The 25078-nt window shown below is 39.3% G+C and overlaps 1 non-coding gene across 1 annotated transcript; it reads right to left on the bottom strand.

Moving 5' to 3' along the window:
- Positions 1–899: 899 nt before the first annotated feature.
- On the bottom strand, positions 900–1003 carry LOC122293568. The gene has a single exon (XR_006237305.1). It is a non-coding gene; the product is annotated as a small nucleolar RNA R71 (small nucleolar RNA).
- Positions 1004–25078: the final 24075 nt, after the last annotated feature.

Below are 25078 nucleotides of genomic sequence, written 5' to 3'. Positions count from 1 at the left end.
CATTTTACATTTTCTTTCCAAAAATATTAAAAACTCAAAAACAATGTTCATGACAATTCTTATTTGTTCATATACTATAACTTTATCTCTCCAACACTCAACATAGATCCTATGTCCCTATGGAATATGATTCTGGACTCATCCTTGATACAATTTGACACTTCTACACTTGGAAGAACACATTTGGAGCATTCTCAAGTTTTTGACGCTGTTGCTAGGGACATCAATGTCTATTAGAGTGATTTTATTTTGCTGATATGAAGTTTTTGGTGTTGTGAACCTCTTCACAACTTTGGTGACCTCTGAACTTTAATTTCTTTTGTTTGTCTCATTTTCACTTTCCGCACTTAAGTCCATAGTTCTACTGACGTAATGTAGTGGAATTCATTTGTCTAATGGATTCGTGATCCTACAGATAGATTGGTTAGGACTGAGTCCTTCATATACTCTAATTTTGTAACTGTTTCCATTAGTTCCACTTCTGAAACACAAAGCACAATGGCTAAAGAAGAGCATGAAGAAAGGAGGGTTGTTAATCAAAACAGGACATTTAGAGAGTATCTTCAGCCTGTTAGGACTAGCACACCTTCTTGCATCATTTTGCCTCTTAATGCAAATGTTTTTAACATCAAAACTGGAATGATACCTTAATACCTCATTTTCATGGCATGGAGTCTGAAAATCCATATTTGCACATAAAAGAATTTGAGGAAGTTTGCCCAACTTTCATGGATCAAACTTGCACTAAAGAAGTGATTAGACTGAAGTTGTTGCCATTATCTCTAAAGGACAAAGCTAAAACATGGCTAAACTCTTTAAGGCCTAGAACTATAGGAACTTGGCAAGAAATGCAAATCGAGTTTTTGAAAAAGTTTTTTCCTATGCAAAGAGCTAATGCCTTACAGAGACATATCATGAATTTTGCTCAAAAAGATGTTGAAACCTTCTATACGTGTTGAGAGAGATTCAAGGATTTGTTAAATGCATGCCCTCACCATGGTTATGAGAATTGGTGTGTTATTAGTTTTTTCTATGAGGGCTTTCAATAAAAAAATGAGGCAATTTATGGAAACCATGTGTAATGAGGAATTTAAAAAAAAAAAACCTATGGGAGCTTTCGAGTATTTTGATTATCTAACTGAAAATGCACAATCATGGGATACATTTGATGTTTATGATAGGTCTAAAAGTTCAAGGACCATCTCGGGGGGGTGTGAAATATAACTTGAAGGAGGTAGATGATTTTAATGCTAGGTTAGCTATGATTTTTAAGAAGTTAGAAACCATAGAACTGAAGAAGGTGAATGAGGTACAAGTTGTACCTCATATGACCAATGGCTGTAGTATTTGTGAGGACCAAGTGCATTCAAATAATGATTGCCCAACCATCCGAGCTTTTAAGGAAGTTCTCTTGGATGAATCTAATGCTATCAATATGGTTTCTAAACCTTTTTCAGGTCCTTATTCGAACATTGACAACTCGGGATGGAGAAATCATCCTAACTTGAGTTGGAGGGGTGAACAAGCTGCTATACGTGTGCCCAACATAGCTGGACATTCACAATTTGCACCATACACAGCCCTAAGGGGCTAGGACCATTTCAGGTTCCTACCTATGCTAAATTCTTAAGGATTGATGCACCATAAAAAGAAAATTGAATGTGCAAAAGAAAGCTTTTCCTACTGAGCAGGCTAGTGCCATTATCCAAACCAACACCCCTCCCAAATACAAAGACCCTAGATCCCCTACCATAGTTTGCATGATAGGGAGTTCAAAAATTGTCCAAGCATTGTTAGACTTAGGTTCAAGTGTGAACTTATTGCCTTATAATGTTTATGTTCAGCTTGGATTGGGTGAGTTGAAATCTACTTCTATCACTTTGCAACCGACTGATCGGTCTATTAAGATTCCTGGAGGTGTTGTGGAAGATGTTTTAGTTTGAGTAGACAAATTCTACTACCCAGTAGACTTTTTAGTGCTTGACATGGAATTGACTATTCATTCTACCTTCCAAGCACATGTTATTTTGGGAAGACCTTTCTTAGTCACTTCTAATGCTCTCATAAATTGTAGAAGTGGAGTTTTAAAGTTGAGTTTTGGAAATATGATTTTAGAGCTAAATATCTTCAATCTTTGCAGGCAACCGCAAGAAGTTGAGGAAGTTATTGAAGTGAACTTGCTGGAAACTTTCATTGATGAAAATTCTGCATCCTACCTTCAATTTACTGATTCTTTAGAGGAATTGGAAGATGATTTGAAATTATTTGATAATGTTTATGACTTATCTCATGTTTCCTTAGGTCAGCAAGTTGTATCACCATGGAGATTAAAATTTGAGCAACTTCCATCCTTGACAGCAACTTTCAAGCCTTTAGAGGAGCAATCTCCAACTTTGGACCTCAAACCTCTTCAATTGAAGCTTAAGTATGCTTTCTTCGAACCACAAAGCACCTTTCCTATGGTAATTTCTTTTCAATTAACTAGTGAACAAGAAGATAGGTTGCTGGATGTCCTTAGGAAGCATAAAAAGTCCATTGGGTGGACACTAGCTGATATAAAAGGTATAAGCCCCTTGGTGTGTACCCATAGGATTTACTTAGAAGAGGATGCAAGGCCTTCTAGAGAGATGCAAAGAAGGTTGAATCCCACAATGAAGGAGGTAGTTATAATGAGGCCCTGAAATTGCTTGATATGGGTATTATTTACCCCATCTCGGATAGCAAATGGGTTAGTCCTATTCAGATAGTGCCAAAGAAATCTGGGGTGACCGTGGTGAAAAATGATAAAGATGAGCTAGTATCTACACATGTAACCACAAGCTAGAGGATGTGCATAGACTATAGGAAACTTAACTCAGTCATACAAAAAGACCATTCTCCAATGCCTTTTCTTGATCAAATTTGAGAAAAAGTTGTTGGACATACTTTTTGTTCTTTCTTAGATAGATTCTCTAGTTACTATCAATTAGAAATAGCACTAGAGGATCAAGGAAAGAATACATTTATTTGTCCTTTTGGTATCTTTTCTTTTAGGAGAATGCATTTTGGTTTATGCAATGCACCAACAACTTTTCAAATATCCATACTTAGTATTTTTAGTGACATGATTCAGAACATCCTGGAGGTATTTAGGGATGGTTTTTCTATTTTAGCTAATTCATTTTAGAGTTGTTTAACTAATATACAAGTTGTTTTGGCCAGGTGTGAGGAGAAGCAATTGTTGCTTAATTGGGAGAAGTGTCATTTCATGGTTCAACATGGCATTGTTCTTGGGCATATTGTTTCATCTAGAGGAACTGAAGTAGATAGAGAAAAAATTGAGGCGATTTCTAAACTTCCTACACCTAAGTCAATAAAAGACATTAGATATTTTCTTGGTCACGCAGGTTTTTATAGACTTTAGCTCTATTTCTAAGCCTCTATGTCACTTATTGATGCATGATGTAGATTTTGATTGGACTTCCGAATCTCAAGAAGCTTTTTGTCGACTTAAAAATTTGCTAACCACTGCTCCTATTCTTCAACCTCTAGATTGGTCACTTTATTTTGAAATTATATGTGATGCTAGTGATTTTGCTATAGGAGCTATGCTTGGACAGCACAGGGACAAACTTACTTATGTCATTTACTATGCAAGTAAAACTTTAAATGTCGTTCAAAATGAATTATTTTACAACTAAAACAGGAACTACTTGTTGTAATATTTGCTTTAGAAAAGTTTCATACCTATATTCTTGGTTCTCCTATAGTCATCTTTACTGATCATGCAACTCTGAAATACTTATTGACAAAGAAAGATGAAAAACTAAGACTGATTAGATGGGTACTTTTACTCCAAGAGTTCAACATTATCATCAAGGACAAAAAAGGAGTTGAAAGTGTGGTAGCTGACCATTTTTGCAGATTCACAATTGCTGAATAGAGCAACCAACGCGTATTCTTGACTCTTTTCTTGATGAGCAATTGCTTTCAATTAGTGTTGTACTTTGGTATGCTAACATCGTTAACTTTTTGGTTACAAGAAGACATCTAATTGGAGTTCCTAGGATCTCCACCGATTCAAAGCAGAGGTAAACTTTTTTTTTTTTTTAATCTATGATGACCCCTATTTGTTCAAATATTGTTCAAAAAAAATAATTTGAAAATATGTGCCAAATGCTAAGATTTCTGATGTTCTTTCTTTTTGTCATTCCGAAGCATGTGGTGGTCATTTCTCAACTAACAAAACAGTAGCAAAGATTTTGCAAAGTGGATTTTATTGGCTTAGTATCTTTAAGGATGTTCATAATTTTTGCAAAACTTGTGAGTCATGGCAGCGCTTAGGTGCAATCACTAAACGAAATATGATGCCTTTGCAATTCGTTCTTATCTTTGAAATATTTGATTGTTGGGGCATTGATTTTATGGGACCTTTCCCCTCTTATTTTGGATATCTATACAATTTGGTTGTTGTGGATTATGTTTCTAAGTGGGTTGAAGCTATACCATGTAAAACAAATGACCATCAAGTAGTGCTTAAATTCTTTAAGGAGAACATTTTTGCTAGATTTGGCATACCTAGGGCTATTATTAGTGATAATGGGACCCATTTCTGTAACAAATCTTTTGCTGCCCTTATGAAAAAGTATGGTGTCCACCATAAGGTTTCTACCCCATATCACCCCCAAACAAATGGACAAGCTGAGTTAGCTAATAACGAAATCAAGCATATTTTTGAAAAAACTGTTAGTTGTACTAAAAAATATTGGTCCTTAGGATTGACTGTTGCTCTTTGGGCTTATAGAACAACTTACAAAACTTCCCTTAACATGTCTCTTTATCATTTAGTGTATAGCAAGGCATGTCATCTACTAGTTGAGTTAGAACATAAGGCATATTGGGCTATTAAATAGTTCAATTTTAATGTTAACCAAGCTAGTTTTGTGAGCAAGTTGCAGATTTCAGAGTTGGATGAGTTCTGAAGGAATGCATATGATAACTCCAAGCTGTCCAAAGAGGGCATGAAGCATTTCCATGACAAGCATATTCAGCGGAAAACCTTTTCACCGGGTCAACAAGTCTTACTTTATAACTCTTGCCTTCATCTCTTTCCTGGAAAATTACGGTCTAGGTGGAGTGGACCTTATGTTGTTATGACTGTTTTTCCCCATGGTGCAATTGAATTGGTCAACCCTCAAAATGGAAATGCCTTTAAAGTAAATGGACAGCACCTTAAACCCTAATTAGCCAACTTCTCTCCAGAGGACATGACCATCCCTCTTTCTACTGTTGTTTTGTTTACTACTTTTTTTCTTTTTTGTTGTTTTCCTTTACTTTCTTTATTTTCTATTTTGCTTTTGTTTTAGTTTTTGTAGGTTTTCTTTTTATTTTTCTGGTCTTCTAGTTTCTTTTCTCTCTATCAGGTGACATCCCTCACTTTATTTTTTTGCACTACTTTTTGCTTACTTTTCCATCTCTTCACTCATTGAGGACAATGTTCATTTCAGGTTGGTGGTGTGGGAACATAAGTTTTTTTTTTTTTTTTTTTTCTAGTACTAACAGGCTTGATGTGAAATACTTTTTATTGCACCTCCAAAAATAGTTGAAAGGAATTGATTTTTTTTTAATGATTCAACAAGTTTTAGAATCAATTTTTTTCAAACTTTTATACTTGTGAAAAGATCAGTTGGAATTATGAGTTGCTTTAGCACTTAAGGATCTAGAATTTAGCTCAAAACAAAGGCTTATCCAATTTTTAGTTGATTAAGCTAGGGGTGATTTGCTGAAAACTGCTAACTACTGATCTAAACATACACTTGGAATACCTTAGTTGACACTATTATACCATGATTGGGTGTTCATCATTGCAGCTGTATGGAACTCTAATGAACCATATCCTAATGGCTTAGGAAGAAACTTTTATATGCTGGAAAAAAAAAAGCATGAAAAATTAATGAGAAAAGGGACAAGCTAGGGATTACGAAAAGTTGTGTGTGATGGAAAATGTTGCCTATTACCGGGGTTCATATATATAAAAAAAAAAGAAAAGGGAAGAGCCTTTTTAAGTGTAATAGCGTGAAAGCCATCATTGCAATGGTTTTGAATCAGGCTAAGATCAATCAGTCCTTCTTAGTCAGTTGCTACTGTTGAAATATCGGCCGGATAGCCAGTACAGAAAATATCCTTGTTTCGTATCGGTCAAAATTTTGGCCATTTCGGCCCATATCGCCAGTATTTCGGCCTTTAGTTTTTTCCTCATTTTTTTTTCATTTTTCAAACTGTAAACTCATTTTTTGACTCCTGATTTAGACCATGTTATTTATAATTTATATATATGTATTTATATATATTTATATATATAATTTATTCATATATTGACTATTTTGAAACGATACACCAAAAGTATCGGTATCAAAATATTTCATTCCAGTGCCTTGACTGGTACAGTATTCAAAACATTGGTTGAAACCCTTAAATGGATTTGGTAGTCAACTTTGGAAATGCTATCACACTTGCACACTTAGGTTTAAGCATTTTTTTGGCATTTTTCTCTCTTTGGATGATTGACTAGATAATTTATGAACTTATGTGGAGAATGAGTATCTGATTTACAAAATCTCCAATGCTCTAAAACCAACGAATTTGATATATGACATGGAATTTTGAATTGAGTGATTTTGAAGTAAAGTTGAATCTATTTGCTCTTGTGATCACTTTATTTGCAATAGACTAGCAAAAAGTTAGTTGGGGGGTGTGATAAAGTGTTAGAAATGCATAATTAAGTTGCTTAAGTAAGTGATTTATTCCATCAAAGAATAGTTGATCACTTAATTATGCATCACATTTTAAGTACTAGAGCCAAATTAATTGTTGTCAATACTTTGCACATGAACATACAGAAAATTGTAGCTAGTAGCACCTAGTGCCATTTGACATTATACATACCCTTAAAATAATAAACACTTACACTTACATGTGCAAGGCATTTTTGGAAGAAAAGAAAAACTCACTAAAAGGGAATATTGAGTTGAGTGGGACGTGAGATGCTGAGTGAAGTGGGCAGTGGAAGTGCTCTAGGACGCAGAAGCACACACGGACTGAAGGCAAAGGCAAAGTAGGGTATTCGAAAAAATTGAAGGAAAAGAAATTGACCAAGGAAGAGAGGGGAGCATGTGGGTGGCTCAAGGGCATTAGAGAGGACGCACGCACTCGACAGACTAGAGGGAACGGGCGCAAGGGCATGCACTGGAGAGAACAGCAGTGGGGGGACGGAGAAGGAGTAAGAATCAATTTTATTCAAGGCATTACGTTGCTCTCGGGGACATTTTTTCTTTAATTTTTTTCTGGGTTCTTGAAGAAGAACATAGTAGTTTGTTTCCTTTCTTCATTTTATCTTTGAATAGCAATGTTGATTTCTTTAGCATCTTCAGTTGATTTTACATTGAGTATGGAATGCTAGTTTTCTAGCCCAAGCCAATGGAATAGCTTGAACTGGTTGGGGTTTCATGCAATGAAAAATCACCTTTGCTCTTATTCATTCTCATTTACTGTCTTGTTGATGGACTTGTATTAGAAATGGCTGGTGTCTCTTGCCCAAGATCTGTTGTTGACAAAAGGCACACCAGATGCTTGAAAAAATGCAAGGATTCAATGCTAACTTGAATTTCTATCTCCATTTATTTATGCATTTCAAAAAAACATGTTAAAAAGCTTTGTAAATGAACTTCCAAAGTCAAATCGTCTGATTATAAATCCCAAGAAAACTAAAAGGGATTGAGATTGCAAGAATCACAACCAACGAAAGCTAGACCTAAAGCTTAGGTGTTTATTTCTTTGACCAAATCAGAATTTTATACTACAATTTTTGTTTCGTTTCTTTTGCCGAAAATTTCAGTTTTCATTTTACATTTCACATTAGCAAATGCCATCTTACATTTCACATGAACATCGCCAGACGCTATGGTCAGCTTAGCTCACCTAAGTATTCGATTATCACAAATATAAGCAGATAAAAAGGCCATTATACTCGGCGAGGTATTGTCCAACACTTGGAATTGTTATGATAGCCTGGGAAGTTATTAACTCTTCGTAGTTAAAGGAAGTATGAAGTCTTAATGAGCAACCAACATACTATCGTTCGCGAGGGTTACATGCAAAGAACAAGCAAACAAGGTAAGAAGAAACAACAAAGATCGAAGGCATAAGCAAAAGAACATTTTATTCATCCACTAGCAGAGCCCTTACATAAGAAAGGGTACAACACATTTGTGAGAAAAATGCAAGAGAAAAGAGTTAAAGGGATCCGCGAGTGAGGTCGGGCTAGGCGGGGTGTGCTACGGTACCATCAGTAGAAAAGCCAGGGTCGGAGGAATGGCTGGAGGGCATCCCTTTAGGGGTGAGAGCACAGTCATTCTCACTTCCATCCCAGATGTAGAGAAGTCCTAGCAACCTCTCCCTTGTGATGACTCTCGTTTGTAATAGAGGCAAGTGTGCATGCTTGACTTGACCCACCCATCGATTGGGTCGAGACGTCGTGAGGAAACCAAAACTACGAGACAAATACTAAGATAGGAAAATCCATCGAACAAGGCCGCTACATAACTTGACTCACATTAACCCCATAGTAGGCCCCCAAATGACAAAGGACAACACACACCTCCAGGAACCATCTCAGAATACTACGAATTTCTTATACGAGAGCCGTAAGGTTAAGATGATGATAACCAATGATTTGAGGCCAGCAAAGGGTGGCCTCTTCTCCTATTGGGAGGTCTCTATGACTTTCTCCACTCGACACATCATCGATCTTCTATGAAGCAATCCCCAGGGGAACCGAATCAAAGGAGCAAAAGTTTAGCCAAGGAGGGAGCCAATCATTAGGAAGAGAAGACAAAACCCTAGATGGATGAAGGGAAAGGTGTGTGCTACCTGTCACTTGTCGTGTCTAACACGACACCTACCGAACAGTCATTAATGCCTTACGGCACGGGTTAGGTCAGGAAAAGTACGGCAATAGGACCTCAGCACGCCAGGGAAGGCACAGACTCCTTAATGACCCAGCAGATGACAAGACCCCGCGGTATGGGAGCTAAGAAAAAATGATTGCAAGGAGAGCACAAAGAATACTAAATACAAAATAAAGCATAGAAATGTGGCCACATGTGAAAAAAGATAAATCCATAAAAGGTGGTCTATACAATCAGAATAGACAAGAGAAAGGGAAAGAAAAACAGGGACTCCACACCAAAGCATGAAAAAGCAACTGTAAGAGCTCAAAGCCCTCCTAGGTAGTTTCAAAACCCTCCTCCTCGGATTCAACAGGATCCACCTCTGCGGGTTTCAAGACAACGGGAACAGCTTGGACAACACCGGGAACCAGATCCACTCCAACCTGAGCTCCTGCCTCTAGTACCGCTGGGCTGGGGTTTATAGCATTGAGATCCAAAGATGCCCGATTGACCCCAGGATATTATAGAAAGTAGTCTTTTACTGCCTCACAACCCACAAAAAAGTCATGCAGCCATGCCTTGTCCTGGACCTCCCATACCCATCCCATACCCACAATAGTTCCGATTGTAGCTGCCTGGAAGTGGTCGTGATCTTGGCATTGGCGAACCTCAGTTCCCGCCACTCGGCCCCGATACATTTCCACCTCTTTATGAGGGACTCAGAAATCTGTAGGAACCCTCTCTCAGTAAATCAGAGGGAGGTCTCGGCGGAGTCGCGTCTCTTGCTTAGCTCCGCATTCTTGGCCCGCAGCCCTTGAAACTCCTTTGACAGATGATCGAACATCTCCTGAAGGTTTTCCCTCACATCTGTCTCACGTTCGAGATAGTGATAACACAAGGCGACGTCATCTCGAGACTCCTGCAGGTCAGACTACAAGTAACGTAGGCATTGGTGCAAGTCAGCAAGGGAACCCTTCGGTCCCTACTAAAACCCCTTCTCGCCTCTAGTGTCACTCGGAACTACACAGGCCATGGAGGGGAACCTTGGTTCCTAGGTTCTAGCCTCTACTAGTCATCCACCATGAGGGTTGCCCTCCAACCTGTACCCTATCAAGAAAACACTCATCAAGACCACGGCATAAACGTCAGGATGGCTCAGGACTAGGGATAAAGGAAGAAACCTTAACAAGAGACTTCTCCAAGTTGGGAGCCGCCAACTAGGCTCAATGCGCACGGTCCTCTCTGTTCCCTAGCAAGGGTTCTAACCCTGCTATTGGAAGAAACTCGGTACATGCCTCCTCACACAAGGCCTTCCTTGGGCTTGCCTCAGCCCCGATGATGACAGGAAAAGCCTTAGATGCTTTCATAGACTCCCCCAACGAGGGCATGCTAAAACCCCCAGCAAATGGAGGGGGCACGGAAGGAAATCAGGATGCAGCTCACAAAGGGCCAACAACCACTAGGGAAGGGGCACGTCAAAATAGTGAAGAGGGATTTGACTCTCCAGCACTGCGCAAGCGAAGGGATGACACGCCCAGGCTCAGTAACGAAGTAATCCCTCTTCCCCCTGTTGGGGGCTGGGAAAATAGTGAAATAGATGTCCCCACCAAAGACTGTCTAAAAGAAGGGGGAATGTCATCATCGAAATCCGATGAGACCAATGAGTTTTGACTGGGTCGTTTCCCTTCACCCTTCACCGGCGAACAGACGGAATGTCTAAGTGCAATACCTCATGGGAGGGAAGGTACCATCATAGGTTTTCAGAACTCAATAGAGCATCTGACCAGGCTTCCTTTGAGTCAGCGACCACCCAGTCCCTTACAATCTCTAATCGCGAAGCTCCTCCCGGGTCGCTGGTGACTTCATGTGTTCCTCTTCATGCACGACCCCCTAGATTGCTTGAACATAAACATTCTGCCCTGCAGTTTGCTTCGGAGGATACTCCTAACCAACGCTAGACACGAAGAAAAAGTCTTTGAACCACAAGGTCCTTCTATCATATTGCCGCTTCAAACGGACAAGCGACTGGGTGGGATGGAAACCGCAAGTGTTTCCCCTCCTTTCAAGACTCGGTGAGTAAGAAAGAACTCTCGACCGGTGAGTTCAGGCCATGTGTCCTGAGCTCATTCCAAGGCTCGCCGCAAAATCACACAGCACCCCACGAGAATTCTCCAAGCATTGGGGAGAAGCTGGGTCGACACCACACCCTTCTGTCCAGTACATCCCGAACTAGGAGATAGAATGGAAGTTGTAGGCCATCTGAAAATGTGGAGCTAAATAGAGCAACTTTTCAAGTGAATCCCTCAGGATCCACGATCCCCTCATCCAGTCATGGGTCCTCGAAGATTATGCGTTCAGGCACGTTGTATTTCTTCATCAAGGTACGCAGGTCCGAAGTAGTCACCAACGAGGGCCACGAGGAACCTACGTACCCCTAGCCCTCAGCGGGATCTTCCAAAGGCCCCTTCCCCATAGGCGGGTTGGAGGGACTTGGAGACCCTAAGGGCTGAAGGCCCCCAAGGCTTTTGACCCATGGATGGGACTCCACATTCAGGTGTCATCGGGAAGCCACACCACATTAATTTTTTGGCCAAAGGATCACGCTGCATTCAAGGAGGCTTGCAAAGAAGTGCTCCTCTACTCGATCATAGGACATGGGCCTCTGACCACGGATGCAGGTATCAAAGCAGCCCCATGCATGAAAGAAGGAGGTTGACTGGTCAATAAAAACTACTTACAAATGCACAACAAATGGACTTCCTCAATTTCATGTAAGAAATTGGAGATTAAAGATGATAAAACTAGGCTATTATCAATTGAGTTAAAAATTGATTTATCAAGACCCAACTAATTCAATTACTAGTAAGAAAAGTGTAATTGACTCAAATTTAAGTGCAAAATAATCATAATATTATAAATCAATCAGCAATGCTTAATGCATTTCTTGCCAAGGCATGGGCAACTGAAGTAGAAGTTCTTCGAATTTGAGCAACTGTCCATTGTTAAAAATGAGCCAAGACAAATCTTGCATTAGACATGATCAAACTGGAGTTGTCCCACCCAAGAGCACCAGTTTTAATACCATTCACAACATTTAGAGCATCCCCTTCTAAAATAATAAGTTGGAAGGCAAGTTCAATAGCAAACTTTAAGGCATGAAAAGCAACAAGGGATTCTGCTAGAAGAGGATCAAGTATTAGACTTTGTTTCATCCTCATGGTAGTCGAAACATCACCCTCACTATCCCTAGCCATAGCTCCAAAACCAGCCAAACATATATAGATGTCTATCTACTGATGCATCCCAATTAATTTTGAAAATGCCTTGAGGTGAAGGCACCTAGCAGGATGAAACAATAGTTGGCGTCGAAATCCTAACTTGTTGAACTTCATTACTAGTTTGTATTTTTGTCAGTCTTTTGCCTGCTTGATTGAAAAGCACTAGAGGAGAAGTGAATAAATTCTCAAAAACCACTGCGTTCCTTCTTTTCCACAACTTCCACATCACCACAGCATTCTCCATAAGCCCCCCTTCCTCAAATGTATCAACAGTTTAAACAATAGTTCCTTAAAAGTCTAGTCTGCAATTTTAGTTTTTTGTAACCTTTTTGTTGAACTCAAGATTTCAAATTTCATGTAGTTAATCTACATATGGGTTTTGATGATAACAAATGAAGTCAAGTGTAAAGGAGTTTTAAGGTCAAGTTGTCTACACAATAGATCCAAACACATCAACGAACTAAGCATAAACAAAAAAGGGAATAAGCTCACAAATAAAACTCTTAGAGTAATTTATACATCCCTTAAAAAATTCAAAACTAGAATTAAGGCTCAAAATTAGTATTTTCTCATAAAGCATTAAATTACATTTTCCACATGCGCATGATATTTTCTAAAATTAAATTTGAATCTTTGAAAGATGATTGATGGTCATCCTTCACATATGCATAACATGATTAAAAGTTTGAATTTTGAAATTTGAAAGATATTTGATTTTCATATTTCACATGTGCATATTTTGTTTAAATATTTTTAAAAGTGATTGATGCTCTTTTTGACATATGCAAAAGGTAGATGGTTTTGTTTGAAAATTTTGAAAAGTAAATAATGCTCATTTTGTCATATGTTAAGTAAAAGAGTAGGTTTAAAAATTTTGAATAATAATTCATGCTCTTTCTGAGATATGCAAAAGGTAGATAATTTTATTTGAAAATTTTGAAAAGTAAATCATGCTCCTTTTTTTATATGTGAAAAGTAAAATAGGAGGTTTGAAAATTTTGAAAAATGATTCATGCTCTTTCTGACAATTGCAGAAAGGAGAAACTTTTATTTGAATTGTTTTAAAAAGTGAATGATATTGTCTTTGACATGTAAATCTTTTCAAATTTGAATATGAAGTTTCTTATGCTTATAAATAGCTCAATTTAGATCTTCAAATTTACTATAACAAGTGCATACAACATTCATTCAAAGCCTTCAATCTCTTTTTCTCTAAACATTGAATCTTAACCCTTGTTCACTTTGAGAGAGATATAGTTTGCACTGTATTGTTCTTATTTCATTCATTGAGGAGTGTTCTCTAATAACCTACCCACTATCAGCTCTTGTATCAGTAAAATGACGTGTATAACCCTTGTGAGTGTAGAAGATGTGCTACATAGGGAATAGTTGAATCACCACGTGTAAGGTGATTGCAAGTGTAGAGGGTGTTCTACACGGATTCTTTGTAGCGGTGTTGCTCAAAGATGTAATAGGTTTCTATCTCCACCTAAAGGAGGTTGAATAGTAAATTTTGGAATGCTCAAGGGGTAGCTTGAGGCGAGGACGTAGGCAGTGGGATCGAACCTCGTTAAAATACTGAGTTTGCTTCTCTCTTACCCTTACTCTTTACATTTACTATTGCTTCATGTTTTATTCATATTTTATATTGTGTATTTGATTTATAATTGCTAATTTTTAAATACAACCCAATTCATCACTCCTCTTATGTTAGTCATTTGGACAACACTTATTAAGCTATAGAACCAAACATCTCTAGTAGCAACATAGGACTATAAGGCATGCTCAGCTGTTTCCTTAGACAAATCACAAATTGGGCACATGACATTATCAACAACCTTCTTTCAATAAATATTTAACTTGGTTGGTAAACCTTCATGACATGCCTTCCACGAAAAGACTTTCTTAGCATTAGGTAGCTTAAGGAACCACAAGATTCTCCACTTATCTTGGTCAGAGTTATGAATAGAGCACTGACCTTTCTGAGTTTTCTCAACCTCAACTTGCATATGATAAGTTGATTTCATAGTAAAAATCTCATTCTTAGTACAAGTCCAGATCTGTTTATCTCCACTTTCACATTGGCTAACCGGTGTCTTCAAGATCATCTCAGCTTCTTCCTAGTAGAAAATTTGTCTCACAAGCTGGGCCTTCCATTGACATGTTGTTTCATCAATAAGATCTAATACTAAAGCATCTCCAAGTAAGATAGAACACCTGCTTTGGACCTAAAAGTTGGGTGTTAGAGGTAGTCACCTATCATACCAGATTTTGATATCCTTCCCATTTCCTACCCTTCAACATAGACCTTTATTGAGAATAGGTCTTCCTAGCAAGAGACTTCTCCACAAAAAGTAAGGGTTTCTTCCTAACTGTGCATTCAAGAAAGTGCTTGAGTTTGATACTTTGAAGCCAAGACATGTGCTGCCAGAGAGGAAGGGTTTTGCACTAGCCTCCATACTTACTCGGTCAACATAACCAAATTAAATAACTACAAATCTCGAAATCCCAGGCCCCTCATAGCCTTACTTCTTCCCAACTGATACTTTGGAACCGACTGAATCCTTCTCTCATTTGATTTTTGTCCCCACCAATATGCAAGCATAACCTTGTGTATTTCATGAAAAATGCTTTTACGAATTTTAAAAACCCTCATGCTTTTAAGAAATTGTTTATACTTGACTGAACCCTCGACTGACGGTATTGGCCGAATACTGCATGGGAATACTGAGTGGGAAGTCAAGAAGAAAAAAGGTCAGAAAAGAAAGACAGAAAAATAACCATCAAACATTGAATATTGAGATTGCAATTAATTATGAGAGTTTGTGAGATTGGGGTTCCCATTATTCTAGAAATTAATAAGTAGATATCAATTTTCGTACCGTTGAAAGAATGAGTGCTGATCCTTACGAGATGTCCAGCCTGGGATTTTACATTTGATAAAATTTGACAGACACTTGACATTCATTTAGCATTGCAAAGAAAATTACTAGAACTTCGATCCTTAATGAAAACAAGATTAGTACTCACAAGAATTACTGGTCTCGCCACATTGCTTCCATTTGACTTACTATACTAAAATTACATACCAACATCAGATTTGGATGATGAAATCTTTAAGTCCAAATTTAGACCCAAAAGGAAAGAGATATATGAAGTGAATCTCACATTATTTATGATGCCCTTGATCAACCCTTGCTTGGGATATAACAAAAATGAAGGCATTAGGATATGTAACGATGGTTTCACACCACTTATGTTCATGATAGTTAATATGCATAAACCTAGCTTGTCACTAGCAATATCTAATAATTGAAATGGAACAATAATATAAAACTTGTACCAGATAAATTACATCCCAATTTAAAATTTCATTGTTATCACAAATATTCACATTACAAGTCATACATCATAACTGCAAACATTGTCAACCATTTACGAATCTACACAAACCTTGTCTCCATATTGTTCAGTAACTACAAATTCTACAGAACTTTAGTCCATAAACTTCTAATTATATGTCTGCACCTCCTCCTTGTCTTGCTTTTGCTCTATTTGTTCTACTATAAAGTCTTTAGTTTTAAGGAGCAAGACCACAGTGGAACTACCATGATGAGATTATAAAAACTTCAGTAAGTTAGCTCTATAACTACACTCATGAAAATCACAAAATAACATATCTTAACAGCTATGCATATGAATAAGAATGCCAACTGCACATATTAAAAAGACTCATTTCACTTTCTTCGAAAACTCTAAAATTTCCAACACTAAGATTTTATCTTGTTATTGTACACCATGGCCTCCCATCATAACCTTGTGCATGTCTAGCTCTCTTCATCACACCTTTGAGTAACGTTTGCCAATGTGACTTTGTCTCAATAATGCATTTAGCATCTCTAGCTCCCGCTAGTAGGAGGGATATTCCCCTACATCTTGAAGTCATTGCAATTTACGTCTATCGTGACATTGATTGTTCTCATCAATTTGCGGGATACCAATCCATCTTTAATCACTTCAAAGTAAATAGAAGAGTTCCACTAGGATAATCCTCCATCCTAATATTGGGGTCGTTAGGTTTCACCAATAATTTCATGCCATATGTGATGATGCCATGTTATTATAAACATATAATTTAAGCTGAAAGGTACTAGATAATATAATACGATCATACTCAACTCCAATAGTTAATAAATAGTAGTTCTCAGTGTTGGTAACTGTAAGAAGATAAAATAAAGAAAAAAGAAATCAATCACACATGACACACAAGATTTACGTGATTTGGCAGTGTGCATTCGTCCACGGAGCTACAAAGAATTTTATTCTCTTAAAGGTTGAAATACATTGTGCGGCAATACATTGTGCGACAGTATTATATATATATATATTACAAACTAATTAGGGTAATTAGCTCGTAAACCATAATTAGGGGTCAAGTTGGACCTGCGCTCCATTGCCCAAGCCTTACTGAAAATCTAACAAATAACTGCAACGAATTCTTGTCGGGTTAGGTCATCAAATTAGGCCACCACAAAACAAAACCAAACTTCACATAAAAATCCCAACAATTCTCTAACATATAGATTGGTAGAATCACACATATAAGCCACCTAACTCCAAAACTAAAACCTCCAACTTTGTAGCTCATAGTCGATGTCCTTAGGCTAGAAGACCAATTGAAGTTGCACAGGACTTCAGTTTCTCAACCATAAGCCCCTAAGTCAACGTGCCTACATGGCTCTTCCTTTCACAAATAATCTCATGTATCAACTGGCCATCATCAAGAAGAGATCGAATAAAATGATATATGATCTGACTATGTTTGGTGGAATGAAATATTGGATTCTTGGTAAGGAATAGGATTCTTGGTAAGGAATATGGCACTTTGGCTATCAGAGTAGAGAGTACCCTTCTTGTTCTTCTTACCGAACTCCTCTAAAAAACTCTGTAACCAAATCATCTCCTTTAAGGCTTTAGATACAACAACAAATTTAGCTTCTATGGTAGATAGAGCAGCAGCTTTTTTCAAGTTTGAACCTCCAAGGCACAGTAGTACCACCCACATTGTTTATAAAACTTGTACTACTGTTCCGACTATCAGTATCAACATAACCCTATAGTTTCAGACCAGCTCCAGTGAAGTAAAGACATGTATGTAAGGAATCTCTCAAGTACCTCAAAACCTACTTTACTGTCTCACAATGATGCTTTCCTATTTTAGTGTACCTACTCATAACTCCCACTGCATGGTTATAGTCTGATCTTGTACTAATCATAGCATAAATCAAAGAACTAATAGCTGAGGCATACGGTACCTTATTCATATAACCATGCTCTTCCTTTGTCTTCAGTGACTAATCTCTACTAAGTCTAAAATGACTTTCCAAAGGTGTGCCAATTGGTTTGGCTTTGTCAATGTTCAACATGCTGAGCACTCAAGTAACATACTCTGCTTGTGAAAGTCTTAATGTGCATTTGACTTTGTTTATGACAATTCTCATGGCAAGGCTTTGCTTGCAACTCCCAAATCCTTCATTATTGAGGTGGGCAATGGGGCCCCGCTGTGATGCCCCTAGCCCCTACCTGGGATTGAATGGTGACTGAAACATTGGAATATGTAACACAAGGCTACATACCTCTCGTACCTAAGAGTTAAGGTGCAATGCACCTATTGATCTAGCAGAATGTAGTATATCACAGCGAAAATTCTACTTAGGTCAAATAAAATAAGATAGATATCATGGTACCGAAGCACAAAATCCCAAAATAGCAGTTTTCATAAAATTTTTCAAAAGAAATAATTGTTCCCAAAAGAAATCCCAAAAACATGGGACCATCATTTCAATAGTCATCAAAACAAACGATCTATCATCAAAAGGAGTCCCATATCAAAATGTCTTTTAGCAAGGCCAATCCTACTTGGCATTGTCCTGGTTTAGGACCCTTCTTAACTCATTGAAGAGCTGCAACACTTCAGTAATAAATTGCTCAGTAGCTTCCAGCCTCTCAAAAATGGATGGCTCCAGGGAGACCTTAGGTCTCTTTGGAGTCTCCTTAGGGATATAGGGAGTTGGTCTCTTGTGCTTCCCATGACTTTCCTCTTGCATTCCTGTGACAACTTCTACCATTCCAGATGAGGGAATGGTAGTGTAAACTACCATAATGAGATTTTGAGAAATCTCAGTAAGTAAAAAAATAATGTGTAACAAATATCATAAGTATATGAAAGTAAACCAAAATGATTGCATGGACATGAACTTGTACTTATGCACTTGACTTTTGATAACACAACGCGCATCGGAACTTCTATAACTCTTTCATAAAAGATCTTTTATCATTTCATTCTTGAACATTTAAAACATACATGTGAGTTCGGGTTCTAGTTCATATATCATAGCATAGTATGTCTTAGAACTCAAGGCCTTATTCTTCAACTTTAACATATACTCTGATACCTCACAGCTCCCCCATGCACCGTGTGTTCCCTCTAGTTATCGCATCACCGGTTGGCCCACTTTGACCAAGGTGACTACGTCTTACTCTTAATTATACTTAATACAATAGTTTGCCTTCATCATAGGGCAGCCACTAGCTTTAGGTTCAACCTCTATCTGATATCCTTTTCTTTTAGAAACTATTCGAGACTCGTCGACTATAATTCATTGACCCAAGGGTTACCACTCCATTTTAATCACTCCTGAGTGGACAGAAGAGTTCCACTAGGGCATTACCTCCACCACACACGTTGCGAATGTGTTGGGAACCTTGCTTAAGTCCCCAAACACTAAGGTTGTCCTCACTTTGGTTCTCCTTGGATTGACCAATTGCCTAAGCCCTATTGATTGGTTCTTGTGCAACAATGGCAATGGTGGCAATTTTGGTGAGGTGAGGTTAATTTTTTAGGGTTGATTTGATGTATGGTAGTGGTGAAAAGGATGAATGAAATGATGGGACTCCAAAGCAAGTGATGGGGCACATGACTAGAGGGAATGCACTAGGGTTGGCGCCACCATGGTGTGTTCCTAGGGTTTGGGCCTGTGATGTGGCTAGGCTTTGGATGGAAGAAGGTTTGCTAGATTGTGGGAGGGAATTTTGGGGATGAGGAGTTCACTTATGGCAAGATGAGATGGAGGGATAAGGTGACTGAGAAATTTTAGGATGTCTCCTAGAATTTAGGGATCAAATTTCGTGAGTAAGACCAATCACCAAAAATGAAGGAAATAGATGAGGAAAGGTAATTAGGGATCCTAAAATTTAGGAATTCCCTAGATGGAGAAACTGGATGAAGGGTGCTTTGGAAAGTGTTTGCCGACATTGATAAGTGGATGGGCAATATGGTGGCCGAATATGGGAACTATGGGAAACAAGGTGGTAGACATGTGGTGTTTGGAAAATGGATTAAAACTAGAAAAATATGATGAACTCGATGAAGGCTATGAAGAACACACATGAACACTTTGAAGAACACAAAGAAAACTCATGAACACAATGAACAACTCACTCCAATTCACACAAAGCACCAGGATAAAGAAAAACCTCATAAATTGATAAATGAATCACACATATTCAATGAATTGCAAGGTGATGATTCTCTTCATGGGATCCACGAATTTCACCCAAAAAGCCCAAGTGCAAAAGCATTGATTGACAGTCTCCAAGCACTATGGTCGGCCACACAATTGTCAAAATGTTCAAAGATTCCTAATGAAAGGACTAAAGGTCCTATTTATAGAGTTTACAATTTGGAGACCTCCAAAAGGTCTCTAACAAATTAAAATAAATAAATAAAGCAAATAATAATAAATAAACAAGTAATTAAATAGAACAATTAAAAATAATAAATTGGATAAATGGCACCATGGTGGCCATGGCATGCAGGGCCCATGGTGGGCTACGGTGGTGCATGGCCCATGGCTGGGCTAGTCCTAGTCTGGTCCGTAGCTAGCTGCATGGCATGGTATGGTGCCATGCGTTGGTCTTATGGTGGGCACAACATGGCATTGTGCGTCGCCTGCTGATGGTGGGCATCGCATGGTGTCAAGCCTAGGCCTGATGGTGGGCATAGGGTGGTGTCGTGCTACTGCTGTGATGCCCAGTCAAGTGGCTTGGGTGGTGGTCCTGCATGACCCGGGCTGGTGGCCTGGGCACTGGGGCTGCAAGGCATGGGCTGGAGCTGTGCATTGGATGGCATGCCTAGTGGGCATGCCACTAGCCTTACCTGCAAGGCATAGGCTAAAGCCTTGCACTGGATGGCGTGCCTGTGTTGGCACGCCACCAACCTCGCTAGGTGGTGCTAGGGCGCGCATGCATGCGCACTGGTGCAAGCTCAAGGGGATGCCCAGGCCTACACGCATGGTCTGCGAGCAGCCAGTAGCCTCCATGGACACCCAATATCTATCCGAGCATGAGCCAAGGCATTCAAGCAGGCTAGCCATGTGACTGCCTTGACCCTCCAAGAGTTGTGTCAAGGTTTGGTCCAAGGCAATCCTCCTAGGGGTTGTGATATTCCCCTTCCCTTTAAGCACATCCTTGCCCTCAAGGATCAGGTGTGGAACCCTCGACACTCTCTCATCATCATCCTCATCATCATGATCTATCTCTAGCAATGAACTCCCCTCCCGCCTACTCAAGGCATCTGCTACCTTGTTCTCCTTACTCGGCTAGTAGATAATGTCGTACTCAAATCTAAGTAACTTTACAAGGAATTTATGTTGCTCGGGAGTCACAATCTTCTGTTTCATCAAGTGTCTCAAAGCTTGTTGTTTAGTGACAATTGTGAATTTTCAGCCCAAGAGGAAAGGCCGCCACACCTCTACTACATGCACAATTGCCAACATTTCCCTGGCATAAGTACTCCATGACTTCTTCATTGGTCCAAGGGCTTTAGAAATAAAGGCTAATGGCCTTTTCTCTTGAACCAAAACAGCCCTTATCCCCACACTACTAGCATCGGTATACACCTCGAACTCTCTCTCAAAGTTGGGTAGGGCAAGCATGACTGTGGTAGTCATGGCCCTCTTCAAGTCTTCAAAGGCTTCTCTTGCCTCTCGAGTCCATTCAAAGTTGTCTTTCTTAAGGAGCAAAGTGAGTGGTTTGGCTATTAGCCCATAATTCTTCAACATGTCATCCACTTGTCTTTTTATTTCTTCCTTTTTGAAATGAGGATACCGGTATGGAGGAACATTAACTGGTTTGCACTCATCGACCAAGACAATCCAATGGTCGAAAGGCCTAGTAGGTAGCAATGGAGTAGGCACCTGCAAGACCCTCCAATGGTCCTTCAAGACCTCTTGAACCTCTACAGGCAGCAAGGATATCTCATCTTGGCTGCTTGGCTGCTTTCATCTTCCCTCTTTTTCACCTCAAAAGCCAAATCTTCATTGGCCAATATCATGGCAAAGCAATGAGCTCCACCTCTACACAATTTCTCAAAGATCATGGCCTCACAAGATTTTACTTCCTTGGCTGGCAATGCCTTCCAAACTCTATTCTTAGATCTAAGCTTAAACTCCATGGTCATCTTGTCATCATCATAAATCACCTTCCCAATGCTCTTAAGCCAAGCGTTGCCAAGTACTGTATCAAGTCCTACAAGTGCTAGGACATGCAAATCCGCTACTATTCTCACCCCTTGCACATTCATCTTGACCTCTCTTACAATTGCTTCACACTTGAGCTTGTGTCCATTTGCAACCTTCACTTCAAAAGGTTCAATAGTATTCAGCTTCAACTCCACTTTGGACACACATTGGCGTTGATGAAGTTGTAGGTAGACCCACTATCCACCAACAAGGATACCTCAATCTTCCCAATCCACACCATAACCCTCATGGAAGTGGGTTGTTGGTCTCCCAACATGGCATTGAGTGAGATCTTAGCATTTCAACTATCCTCACTAGGTTTGGCCTCTTCATTCTCCAACTCATGGTTAGAAGACTCATCATGCTCATCATCCTCAAGTAGCACATATGCCTTGGCCGACTTGCATGTGTGCTCACTACTCCACTTCTCTCCACACTTGAAGCATAAACCTTATTGATTCTCTCTTGAACTTCCTCTCTTGACAACTTCTTCATCTCATTCGACTTAGGCTTGGAAGTACCCTCATCAGCACTACCTTTCCAAGGATTTTTGGTTTACAATGATGTAGTGAATTTGCTCCCCACATCCTTGGATTGGCACTTATTATAGGAGTAACTCTTGTCCAATATCTCGACCATCCTCATGACCTCTTGGATCTTGGTGGGCTACTTCAATTTGATTTCCTTGGCTATTCAAGGCTTCAATCCATCAATGAACGTCCCAACAAGGGCCTTCACGGACCGACCTCTAACAAGTGTTTGAAGTTGCTGGAACTCCTCTACATATGCCTTCACCTTGCCATCTCGTTTCAACTTGGCAAGTTGAACATGATGGTTAATGGTTGGGGATGGTCCAAATTGAAGGAGAAACTCCTTCTCAAAGGCCGTCCATCCCAATCTCCGTCTCTCCTTGACATATTGGTCTCCTAACCATTTCCACCACTTACTTGCTTTGCCCTTAAGGTAGAAACATGCCGTAGACACTCTCTCATTTCTTGGCACCTCATAAGTATGAAAATAATGGTCTACCTTATCAAGCCACTCATATGGATCTACCCCAATGAACTTAGGGAAGTCTACCTTTGGCCTCTTAGGTCCCCAGTCATAAGCCTGGTTTCCTCCTCTATCTTTATAGTAATCATCACCATTTCTTCTACCACGATGTCTTCTATCTCTCTCATGGCCATGGTGTCTTCTCTCAAATCGGTTGTCATGGCCCAAAGGCCTCTCTTCCTCATGCTCATACTCACCTCAAAGTCATCATCATGTCTTGGCTCTTCATATCTCACATCTTGATGCCTCTCTCTTATACTTGGACTTCTATTGTGGTTACCATCTTGGATCCATCTTTCCACCATAATACGGTCATTCTCAATACCACCTCTTCTCATTTCAACTCTAGGTGGCTCATGCATAGAATCGATCATACTTGTCTCTACACTATTGACAAAAGTATCTTGCCTTTGTCCATTAGTCTCATGGTGTTGCCCTTGGCCTTCAACAAGTCTCCTCTCCAATCTTTCTATGCTCTCATGTGTTTCTCTCCTCATGGTATCCATGGCTCTCCTATTTTCCTCCATTTCCCGAGTAGTGGCATTCAAGACCATCCTTAGTTCGGCCATTGTAGTGTTGACCTCGCTAAGAATTTACATGACTTTGGAAGTATGCCCCTTGAGCATCTCTATGCATTCCCGGTTGAAACTCTTATTCCCCTCAGCTCCTAGATTGCTCCTAGACATGGTGCTTGCAAACTAACCCCTTGAACAACTTGCAAACAGACTTGCAAATTGAAAATTTCTGCTGGGTGGTGCTTGGAGAGCAACTTGGACTCTCTTTGGATGGTAGAATAGGCCTCAAAAGTCCAACCTTGAGTTACCCACCTTTGTGGATGGACAACCCCTCTTGCACAAGCACAAGTCCAACCACGGGTCCTCCACATTCAAGGGTGGCTGACCCCTTCAAGTAACAATACTCTGACCTCCTCCTTAACCCCCAAACTTCAATAATAAATTTCACAACTAATAAAAAATAAACAATGTTGAGGTCCTCCGTGGATCTCCCAATCAAATTCACAAGGGTTGAGTTAACGCGTCATTTACCTCTTGGAGAAGTGAAAACTTCTCAAAACACCAAGCAAGAATCTTCTCTCAATGAAAGCTCCAATTTAGTGTTGGGAACCTATATCAAGTCCCTAAACACTAAGGTTGTCCTCAACTTGGTTCTCCTTGGATTGACCGATTGCCTAAGCCCTCTTGCTTAGTTCTTGTGCAGCAATGGCAATGGTGGCAATTTTGGTGAGGTGAGGTTAAGTGTTTAGGACAGGTTTGATGTATGGTAGTGGTGAAAAGGATGAATGAAATGATGGGACTCCAAAGCAAGTGATGGGGTGCATGGCTAGAGGGAATGCACTCGGGTTGGCACCACCTTGGTGTGTTCCTAGGGTTTGGGCGTGTGATGTGGCTAGGGTTTGGATAGAAGAAGGTTTGCTAGATTGTAAGAGGGAATCTTGGGGATGAGGGGTTCGGTTATGGCTAAATGAGATGGAGGGATATGGTGATTGAGAAATTTTAGAATGTATCTGGGTTTTGAAAAAACCGGATTCTGGGTATCGGGTTGAACCTGGCCCAGGTTAAGTTGGGTCAGACCCAGTCCGGAACCCAGATGTATCCGAGTTTTGAAAAATCTAGATTCCGGGTTTCAGGTTGAACCCGGTTTTTTTTTTTTTTTTTTTTTTTTTTTTTTATAACCAGTGTCATTGTAGCCACTCTGATTATGTGATTATGACTATAAATTGATCACGTTTTGCCATTTTTACAACAATTATCAAGATCCAAACCAACTATAGAAATGATGTAATGCTACAAAAGTTACAAGCACCCACTTGATTAATAAAGAAAATGACAAAATAAATATGGAAAAACACATCTAGAATATGACTAGCCAAAAGTAATTCTTAAAATATGCTTGAATCCAGTAAAGAGGACCACGAGCAACAGCATATGACAATCCATCAAATTGCAAAACAAGAATCAAAGAAGAGACATTAACATGGAATCCTGAAACTATGGCATATACAAAGAAGTACTAAAGTACTCACGTTGAATAGGCTAGCATTTCTATTCAATCCTATCTAGCTTAATTATAATACATGACGCCAAGGCATTTAGAAGTAAATAGAAAACTGAGTGTATATGCCAAGGCATTTGGATTTACATAAGACAAATCCCATTCAGCATCAATCATTGCAAAGGCTAAGAATTTATAGACTTTTGAATGTGAATTCTAGTTTCTT

Source organism: Carya illinoinensis, chromosome 1, assembly GCF_018687715.1.
Source record: "Carya illinoinensis cultivar Pawnee chromosome 1, C.illinoinensisPawnee_v1, whole genome shotgun sequence".
In the NCBI taxonomy this organism is placed as follows: domain Eukaryota; kingdom Viridiplantae; phylum Streptophyta; class Magnoliopsida; order Fagales; family Juglandaceae; genus Carya; species Carya illinoinensis.
The sequence above is the reverse complement of the archived record's forward strand: the minus strand, read 5'-3'. Positions and strand labels throughout refer to the sequence as shown.